The sequence below is a fragment of the Tiliqua scincoides genome, chromosome 1, assembly GCF_035046505.1.
Source record: "Tiliqua scincoides isolate rTilSci1 chromosome 1, rTilSci1.hap2, whole genome shotgun sequence".
NCBI classification, from domain to species: domain Eukaryota; kingdom Metazoa; phylum Chordata; class Lepidosauria; order Squamata; family Scincidae; genus Tiliqua; species Tiliqua scincoides.
This window is the reverse complement of record NC_089821.1, coordinates 135,292,450-135,302,978: the sequence shown is the minus strand read 5'-3', so window position 1 is coordinate 135,302,978 and position 10,529 is coordinate 135,292,450.

Below are 10,529 nucleotides of genomic sequence, written 5' to 3'. Positions count from 1 at the left end.
TGTATCTTTTCCACTTATTTTATATATCACAGTATTTCATTTCAGTTAGTGTGAAAAGACTCAATATGAACACTGAAAGATTGAGATGTGTTGTTTGTGGTTTAACATATGGTAATACCTTACATGTTCTAGCAATGTAGAATGTCTGCTTTGTGGCTAACAGAAAAATAAGAGGTTTTATTTTACTTCTTGTACAGTTGTTAGTGTGACTGTACCATTAAGGTAGGGTATATCAGTGTTCTGTCATAAAGCTTGAACACTCTTCTTGCTATAAATTCTATATAATTTGTCCCATCAGTAACAGGTAATGGGTGCAATAGAATGGCTGAGTTTTAAAACACTGCTTTAAAATGCAGAGGATCCTCCTTGTGGCCCTTTAGTGCTCACCTAAAACATTTTTTCAGTTACTCTTTTGGCATGTTTACCACTGAACCTATGCTCGAGATACACTAGGTATTACTACCTAGGCTGGTGCAACAATAGCCCAGCCAGTGTAGAAGTCTCCCCACCAACAGACACTATGAATGCCAATGCAATGCTGCTGATGAAATCAGACATCACTTGCATGCCAATACAACATACAACAGAGTCAAAATGGGAAGGAGATTGGGGTGGAATGTGGGTTGACATAGGCCAGAGGTTCTCAAACTGGGGCATCGCAATGAGTTGCATTGCTATGCCCCAGTTTGAGAGCCCTGACTCTGTCCCCTTAAGGGGCAGTGGGCGGCAACAACATGACCCCCAGGATCCTCCGCAGGGTTCCCCGAGCCTTAGAAAGTGAGAGTGGAGTGACTGCGCCCTACTTCTGGTTTGCAATTGCAAACCGGAGGCAGGGTGCAATCACTCCACTTTCTCTGATGCTTGGGGGGCCCTGCAGAGGATCGCACAGGGGTCCCTGCACCCCTGGGAGGCTGCTGCAGGAACTGGTGAGTGCATCCCAGTCCCTGCAGGCCCCTTAGCAACATGATGCTGAGGATAGCTTGGCTACCTCCCCTGCAAGGACTTACTGCAGACTCTTCTAGAGAGTTTGAAAACTGCTGCACTATGCCAATGACAGGGCTAGCATAGATAGGAGTAACTCTGTAAGGAACAACAGGGTAGAGGAAAACAGTAGAAAACTGCACCTGCTGCCACTCCCCTATCCTGTCCCCCACCATGACAGAGCAGAGGATACAGAATACATTTGGCAGCCAATCAAGCCACAAACACAAACAATCTCTTATCCTTCACAACATGTGAGGCAGGGTACTAAGTAAAGTCTTGGCCTGGTTAGTACTTGAATGGGAGACCGCCTGGGTGAATACCGGGAGAATACCGGGTGAATACTGGGAGAATACCGGGTGCTGTAGGCTTATACCAGAGTCTTTTGAGACTGAAGGTTGTCAACCAATTTCTTATTTCGGGTATTCTACCCCAGGAGGTCTCAACACACAAACATCCAACTGGAACCTTGACCTCACCATCCCAACAGGGGAAGCAAGCACAATGCACCTCACACAAGTAATCAAGGTGGGGAGGGAAACCCATGCTGCAAACAAGGTGTTTTCTCTATGTGAATGCAGGTATATATTCATATAGTGGACCTCGACTTTATTCTCTTTACAATAAAATCATTTTACAATTCTTCTCTCCATAGTAAAACAAGATTCACTTTGTAAGTTATTCACTCTATGATGGGCTTATGATTCCCCTCAACAGAACCTCTTGGGTGACAAAATAGCCAATCAAGTGTTTGGTATCAGCCAATGGCAGCATTTTTAACATTGTGGTTGTGTGTATAGAGCAGTGGTTCTCTAAGCACCAGGACCCACTTTTTAAAAGAACACACTATCGCAGTGTTTTTCAAACTATGGGTTGGGTCATGAGCCAATTTCAGGTGGGTTCCCATTCATTTCAATATTTTATTTTTAATATATTAGATTTGATGCTACCATAGTATGTGACTGCATTTGAGGAAATGTTACAGACCTGTACTTTTAACAAGCTGCTATGTATATGATAGTAAATGAGACTTACTCCTGGGTAAGTGTGAGTAGGATTGCAGCCTAGGATTGCAAAAATTGTTCCTGCTTGATGATGTCACTTCCAGTCATGACATCACTTCCAGTGGGTCCTGACAGATTCTCTTTCTAAAAAGTGGTTCCCGGTGCTAAATGTGTGAGAACCACTGCTCTATCAGAGCTTAGTGGCATAGCTAGGGGGTGCAGGGGGTAGCAATCGCATCAGGCAACAAGCTTTCGGGTGGCAACAAGTGGCCTTGGCGCTAGCAGCCAAAATTGTGAAAATCTTGGTATGTACAAATAATACCATCATGTTATATATCATTAGAAAGGTAATTTAATGCATAATGCAATGACACAAACCACATTAGAATATCTGTATTCTATCAAAAGTTATGGCCAATTAACCAGAAAAAGAAAACATAACTGCCTTAAGGAACAAAAAGTGGATTTATTTATTACAAAACAAAACAAAAGTTGCCTCTGATTCAGAGATTACAACCTAGAAGTCTGCACCAGAAGCTGGGAATGACTGTCCGTGCAGCAATGCAGATGGGAAGCTGCATCTCCATCCTCATTCTGCAAAGTAGGACAGGAATTTTACTGGATGCTTTGCACAACTGCATCCAATCCTATTTTAGAGATGGGGTCTGACTCGTATTCCATACCCTGTTTCCCCGAGAATAAGACCTATCCTGAAAATAAGACCTAGTGTGTTTTTTGAGAATTGCTGAAATATAAGACCTAGTTGTGATCTCTGCCCGACAGGCGCCTCCTTCCAAAGTCCCACCTGACTTCATTCAGAGGAGCCCCCCCTAGCACTCACGCCAATCATGGACCCCACCCTCTCCACTTCTCAGCTTACTTCTGAGTAGACAGGGCATGGAGTGAGTGTGTGCAGCATGGGAGGGGGCCCAACTGCTCTGAGTTGTGGGGGGTGATGCAAACGCTGCAGCCTGCATTCCTCCACTCAGGCTGGGGGCAGCAGGGAGGCTCTTGCCACCGCTGCTGCCACCCACATACAAGGAAGCTGTGCCCATCTCTGCCAGCAGCCCAGCCGGAGGAGCCTGACTCGCTCTCCTCGCCCACAGCCTCCTTGCCAACTGACTGACATGCTCGCTTGTCCAGGAGCGGTGCAACCCCATAGGCACTTGGCCCTTCTCTGCCCTCCCACTTAGTGTCCTTCCCCGTGGAGGTGCCAGCAGGACCACTCTCCTGAGCATGCTGAGCAGTAGCTTCAGGTTGCAACCCTGGCCATGCTTTCCTGGGAGGAAGCCCCACTGACTATAACAGGGCTTACTGCTGAGTAGACAGGCTTACAGACTGCAATCCTAGCCACACTTTCCTGGGAGTAAGCCCCAGGAAATAAGATAAGACCTACCCTGAAAATAAGACCTAGTGTGTTTTTTTGAGCCCAAAAAAATATAAGACAATGTCTTATTTTCGGGGAAACACAGTAGTATCATCAAGACAACTGTTGCATGTCTACTTCCAGGGGCACAAGCTCTGTTACTCTACAGAACAACAACATTCTGGCTCCTGGAAATAAAAACAATTATTTCAAATGGAAATAAGGAAGTTGGTGTAATGGAAATGCGCAAGATACCTCGAGGAGTTAGGATGTGGTGTCAGCAGTGGCCCAGGCATTCAGCAGAGAGAGTGTGCTGCACAGCTGCAGTCACTTGAAGGCAATAGGGCCCTCAGGCATAAAAGCACCTGATGAAGGGAGAGTTTGGTGTGGGTAGTAGAAGGGGGAAAGGGCGAGACTGGATTAATGGCTAATTGACCTGCTGATGAATGGACTTTGGAGACTGTTGGAGCCACTGAGATTGGTGTTTGGCTGCCATGCCCAAGGCCTGCTGAGGACCAAAGTGCTGCTATAGTGGCAGGAGGAGCTGCTGGCAGGAGAGGGAGGAAGGAGGACCTCTGCAGGTTGAACAGGCAAACTACCCTGGTGGTGGGGTCTGCAAGGCAGAACTAGGGTCATTTTTGGGGAAAGAAGGGGAGCTAATTAGCTGAAAACGGTCATAATTCTCTAGGCAGAGCTTAGCCTTGGAATCTGGTAAAACAGTTGGACTTCAGATATTTGTATATTTTGTCTCTAATTCTTGAGATTGAGTCAATGGAGCAGGCATGGTGGCTTTTAAATGAATTAATTTTGTAAGTGAATAGGAGCTGACAGCAAGGGGAAATATTACCCTTTATATTGGGAGCTTTTCCCCACTTGTTCTTTTTTTCCAAGCTAAACAATAACTCTTTCTAAAAACACTGGCCACAGACAAAAAAACAAGACCGAGGATACTCCTAATCTAATCACATGATTCCCAGCATCGACTTTCTTCCTGGAAGGTGTCATTTGTTTTATCTGTAAGCTGGCAGCGGCATTCCCAAAGGGCTTAGAACAAGAAACTTCATGCGATAAATGGCAATATTTCAAGATCATGGGGGGGGGAGGGGATGAAGGAGCAAGCAACCAGAGACCAGCATATCAGACAGCCAGAAGAAGTCTGAGGAAGCTCTCAACTCCATCATTCTTTGGTATTGCTTCAGTACTGTTGGCCGCATTCCAGCTGCAAAGAACACTTTTCTGGATATTGTTGTGATTCTGAACTGGACATCAACAGCAGAATTCTGGAAGGAATTTCCTATGCAATGCACAAGGCTGAGGTACTTCCAGATTCTTGTATAATTTTTATCATTAAGGAAGTGTTTGCTTAGAGCATAAATATGTGGAGTTTCTATAATGTACATAGATTTATTTGTTGTCATTCAAGATCATATTAAGATTAATCTTCATTCTGTTGGGTACAACTGTGCTTCCCAAAAGTGTTGAGGGAATCTTTACAAAGTTGTTATCTGCAAACTGCAACTTCAATCTTCAAGACCAATTTGAAATTATAAAGATCTCTAGTTTTAATCTTCCTTTTAAATTTGTGCAATGGATTTGGTGAGTTAAATGTTTTAAAATGTACTATAATTTTAAAGTCCTGCCAAAGTCTTGATTTCAGTTTGAGAGATTTAAGAAATCTCACAGCACCTTTAAGAAGCATCTGAGATTCCAGTTGGTTCCCATATTTCAGATAAGAGACAATAGAGACCCTGATTGCTAGGCTGTCACATCTTTAACCTTTTGCTGGCCAATGTGGTGTTTCAAATACAAAAAGGTTAGGATTATGCCACCATTCGCCTGAAGTGCTGAAAATTGCACCTTTGTCAATCTCTATCTTTTGGTCCATTTTGTCTTGTGAACAATTGAATAACCCCAACACAAGAAAATGTTGCTGCAACAAAAAAATAGGCATTTATGTTTTGTGTATCTCTTTAAGCCAGAATGTTTCCGATCTCCCAGAAAAGGAAAGAATGCTGGTTCAGATCCTTATAGCAGTTTGGACATTTGTGGCAACATATGAAATGGAAGTTAGTCCAATATGGATTACCCTTTCTGCCTGGTGTGGCAACCAGGTAGCAGTAAGACTCTTTGAATTACAACTCTGTCATATATATTTGTAATTGTTTGAATTACAACTCTGTCATATATGAGGCATGAGTCCTTTGCCTGAGTTATTATTAATTTTTGGCTGGTGGGTTGTGACTCAGTTGCACCTGCCTAAACCGAGTAGGAAGAGTGAACACATGCTATCCCCTACTGTTTTTCATTTTTGGCTCTTTTTTTTTTTTAAGTTAAAGAGAAGTATGGAGAAGCTAGAGAGAACAGGAGAGAAAAAGAGGGAGGGGAAAAATTACTGTTTGAGACAGAATGAAAATACACAGTGGAAAAAATTTAAATTGTCTTCCATTTTTGAAGATTGAGGTTAAAGTTGGGTTGCAAGTTTGTAAAGCCCAAAGATCACTAACCTAGGCGCTGGTGGCAGAAAGTGACCAATTACTACAATGTCCAGATTTTTCACTGGCTTTTCTGTATTCCTGTCAGCATATCAAGTCACTAAAATTAATAAAAAAATTATGAGCTCCAAGCCCAAAAATCCTGGGCCAACTTCTGTATTTCATTTGAGAAGTTTCGCCATTCAACAAACACATTTTGCTCTTCCAGATATAAATGATATAATAATTATGGTGTATACTTGCGTATAATGATACAAATCTATGCCAGACAAGGAGCAAGAGACAGTGCTGCTGCTGTTTGCTTTCCCCAGTAACAGTAGGCTGGGCAGTATAAGAATGCCTCCAACTGTAGAAGCTACAATGTATTTGTTAGGTACTGCTAGATCGGTTGGACCAGTCATTTTCAACCTTTTTCAGCTCACAGCACACTGACACTAAAATTGTCAAGGCACACTGCCAATTTTTTACTTGCATTAAATTACTACATTATAATGAATTTGAAATTAACATAATACAATTCAATCCTTACATGACAAAGAAATTCACAAGAAGCTTGGAAGTTTGTGGAGATAGGAGGTTTCTGAAAAGGAGGAAAAATGTTTTGAAGTAGGATGTTCAAATTCTTATCAAAAGTGCCAGAAAGTGCTGGCAAAGAGAAGTCAGATTGAGCACGTAGTGTAGTGGAGAGATGTGGGGGCAATGAAGAGACATGATTGAAACAAGTGCAGGTTTAAACTGGAGGTGAGGGAGAGAGAGAGAATGTGAGGCAAGTGATTCTGGACCTTTGGAAGGTGTGGTGGAGTGAGGGGAAGGTCAGTAAGAAAGGTGTTAACTGTGATTGTGAGATGGGGGGGGGAATATGCCTGTGGAAGGGGTTGGGGTGGAGTGGGGGAGAAGAGGAGAGAGACATGCCAATTGCCTACTCCTGTATTTGAGAAAAAAGTGTCCAACCCTATGCATGTCTACTTAGAAGTAAGCCCCATTATAGTCAGTGGGGCTTACTCCCAGGAAAGTGTGGATAGGATTGTGGCCCAGCGTCCTTCCTCTAAAAGCGCCAAAGTGCAGGGAGGGTCGCTTTGGGGAATTGCAGGCAAACTGGCAAGGAAAAAGGACTTACAGGAACCCTTTTCAGCCACCCAGTCCTTAGGTTGGGGGTCTCAGCAGACTCGCTCATATGTACCTGCTTGCCTGCTTCTGGCTCCCTCTTCTCACTCACTCTGCAGCTCCCAGCTCCTGGTTCCTCCAGGCTTCCTGGCTGCCCAGTCAGCACACAGGCAGGCAAAAACCGCCCTAGTGCCCAACCCTATGTGTGTCTACTCAGAAGTAAGCCCCACAATAGTCAATGGGGCTTACTCCCAGGAAATGGAGGGTCAGGTTTCAGCCTTAGTCATGCTAACAACATGCAGCAACAGAGGCTGCTGCCTTGTTCGTGTTACCTGCTCTGTGAGGCTCAAAGCAGCTGCTGCCTGCCTCCTCTGTTTGGACCATAGCTCAGCAGCAGAGCATCTGTTTCCATAAAACTCTCACATTCAATCTCTGTAGAGGTCTGGGAATGACATTGAAAGGCTGCTGCCAGTACTGACTGATGGGGTGACACAGTAGAAGGCAGCTTTCTGAATCCAAAATAGGAACTGGTCAGGAAAAAAATGAACAGTCGGTTATTTTTGAATAATTGTGCTTAGAATTAGTTTCCATTCAGCATTTATGAACAAATAAATGTATATTGGTGTTTGATGCCCAACTACATTTGGTTTAAGCTTGCGTGTTTACCCTTGAGTGTTTTCTTCTTTTTATAGCAACTTCTTTGGCTCTTGGAGGGAAGTTGCTGTGAGCACAAGCTCCCCCCCCAGTAACAATATGAATTTTGAATATCAACTCTTTATTACCGTCTAAGACATCCTCCAGCAAATACTACCCCTCAAACATTAGATGACAATGAAAACTGAATTCACAGGGAGGCAAAACTGTAGAGGAAGTTTTTGCAATGCTGCATTTCATAGAATTGTAGAGTTGGGTGGCAACCTTAAGATCACCTTGTCCAAAACCCTGCTGGAAGTGGGACAATTCGCTTTTCTTATCTTTGCCTCTCTCTCATTTCGACCAAGAACTGTTCTGCCTCTGACCTCTCAGCAATAGAATCCCACCTTATCTCCTTCAACATTGCCCACTTTCACCCTGCTCAGCACTTTTTGCACTGAGCACTTTTGGACTATTTTGGTGTAAACTAGAAAAATTGGGGATTGATAGCAGGCTTCTCTTGTTGATCCAGCAGCTTTATTCAAATAATGCTATGTCAGGTTCTCCACCTCAGATGAACTATCAGATCAGATCCCTATCAATAAAAGGGTGAAACAAGAATGTGCTCTGGCTCCAACCTTTTTCAATCTTTTTATAATGAGTTTTATTATTTTATAAATGAGTTGGCTCCCCAATTGATTAATGTAGATGCCCACAGCCCTAAAATTGGATCACTAGCAGTGCTGCTACTGCTATATGCAGACAACATGGTATTAATAACCAAAACTAGTTTAAGTCTCAAATGCCTGGTTAATGCCTGTATGTTATTTAACTGTGAACCATCTGCAACTTAACTATGACAAATCTAAAATCCTTGTGTTTGAAAAGTCCTGGAAACTTCGGACATGGATTTTTGGTGGGAATCATATGCAGCAGATCAAAACTTTTTGATATCTGGGAGTGAATTTTTACTATAGACATCATAGGGTTTATCGTATGTCAGCCCTTAAGTCCTCTAAAATTGTAATTGTTGCCTAAGAACTGTAGTCTCTAATTTATTAAAAATTTAGTAAAAGATCCTAAGATACATTTTTATTCTTTAACTTTAATTTTAGTCTCCACAACCCTTTTGAAAACACTATCAGAATAAGTGCACTGTAAACAACATATCAGTAGAACAGTGGTTCCCAATCTGGGTTCCCCCCAGGTGCACTCAACAGTACCTTTAGGAATGCTTGAAAAAGAATTGAATAATGGCAGAAAAAGGCAAGTAGTGCTCCAAATGCCTTGCAGGGCCAGCAAGGTAGGAAGAGAGGTAGCTAGTTGGCTGTGAAAGCCCCACCAATAACTAATTTTTGGTGATCAATTCATGTATGAATCAGTGATTGAAAACCAGCACAGTAAAAAAGCTGGAACATAATATGAAAGGTGATCAGTCATCAGTCACAATTTGGTGCAAAACAGTGCAAAGGCATAGTCTTCAGTTCTTCAGACAGATAAAAAGATAAAATATAGTGATGAATATGTGAAGTATGGGCTTTCATATGGAGGAGATGAGGGCTTATATTAATATTATTTACAAATATTTAGCTAATATGAGAGGTTCAATTTATGGAAATGGGCTGTCAAGGGGTATGCAAGTGAGAAAGGTTGGGAACCACTGCAGGAGAACCATGAATCAAACACCATTAAGGTGTTAAGTCAGAGGCTCAACAAATAACATGCAGCTTATAACACATAACTGGTAGTGTGCAATTCAATTCACAGCAGAAAGATAAGCAACAAAGAATTACTGTAAGTGCAGCTGCACATAGTTGCAACCCTATCTACTCAGAAGCAAACCCATTGCTTTCCATGGGTGTTCTTATTAAGGAATGGTGCACTGAGTTGTAGCCTGGGACTTTGTTTCAAATGGAAATGAAGATGACATCTTTGGTGTTTAAAAAACCAGATCTCTGCCAAACATTTTCAAAATAGAACTAGAGGAGAAATAGAGGATGCAGAAGGATTAAAAAAAAAGACCTCTGCAAAATGCAAGCATTTGCAAAATGGAACGAGGCTGCAGTAGGGTATAGCCTATAGGGTATTACCACATCCCCATCTGTGATTTCTCTCATCCTTTAGCCGTTTCATTGGTGCTCTCATGCAGCCTTTGGAGGGCAATTAAAGAATGGTTGACTACATCCACTTCATCTTTCTCATCTGCCTCATACCTCACCAAACACAGTTACTGTTTTATTATCCACATCAACTCTAGAAATGCTCAGTGCCTCTTCTCTTCATTTTGAAGCTATCTTATGGCTACCACCACCCTTCTCACTGTCCTTCTCACTCTGCCTTCTATTTCAATGCCAAAATGGAATCCATCTTCTCCAGTCTTTTTCTGGTTCTCTCTCTTCCCTCACCTCCCTCAACCCTTTCTCCTTTGCCTCCTGTCTCACTTGATGACTCTCATGTTGTCCTCATCTAACATGCCCCTAGATCCTCTACATGCCCCTAGATCCTTTTTGCTCCTACTTACCATCTACCCTGCCATTACCCTGCGCTCTCCACCGCATTATCAACCTTTCTTCTTCCCTCCTGCATTCAAGCATGACATTGTCTCCCCCACTCTAAACAAATCATTCCTTGACCCTTCCTAGACTTGTTGATTTTGTGTGCCTTCCTCTTGTGTACTCAGCTTCCTCCTCTGGAGATTAGTAGTTACTACATCTAATTTGGTCAAGCCATCTTTTGTGTCCATCTAGCCAAGTTCAGACTTGCTTTTGTATTTCTCTCTGCCTCTTACCCACTTTGTTTCTTTTTTCTTGAGGTTTTTAATGGACCATTTTTTTGACCATGTCTGTAGGGCTGCAGGACGTCTGCCCCCATGACTTAGCCTGGGATGGTGGCAGCAGACAGAACTACTAGTTTCCTCCCTGTTCATTTGCTGACCCAGTAAAAAGGAAA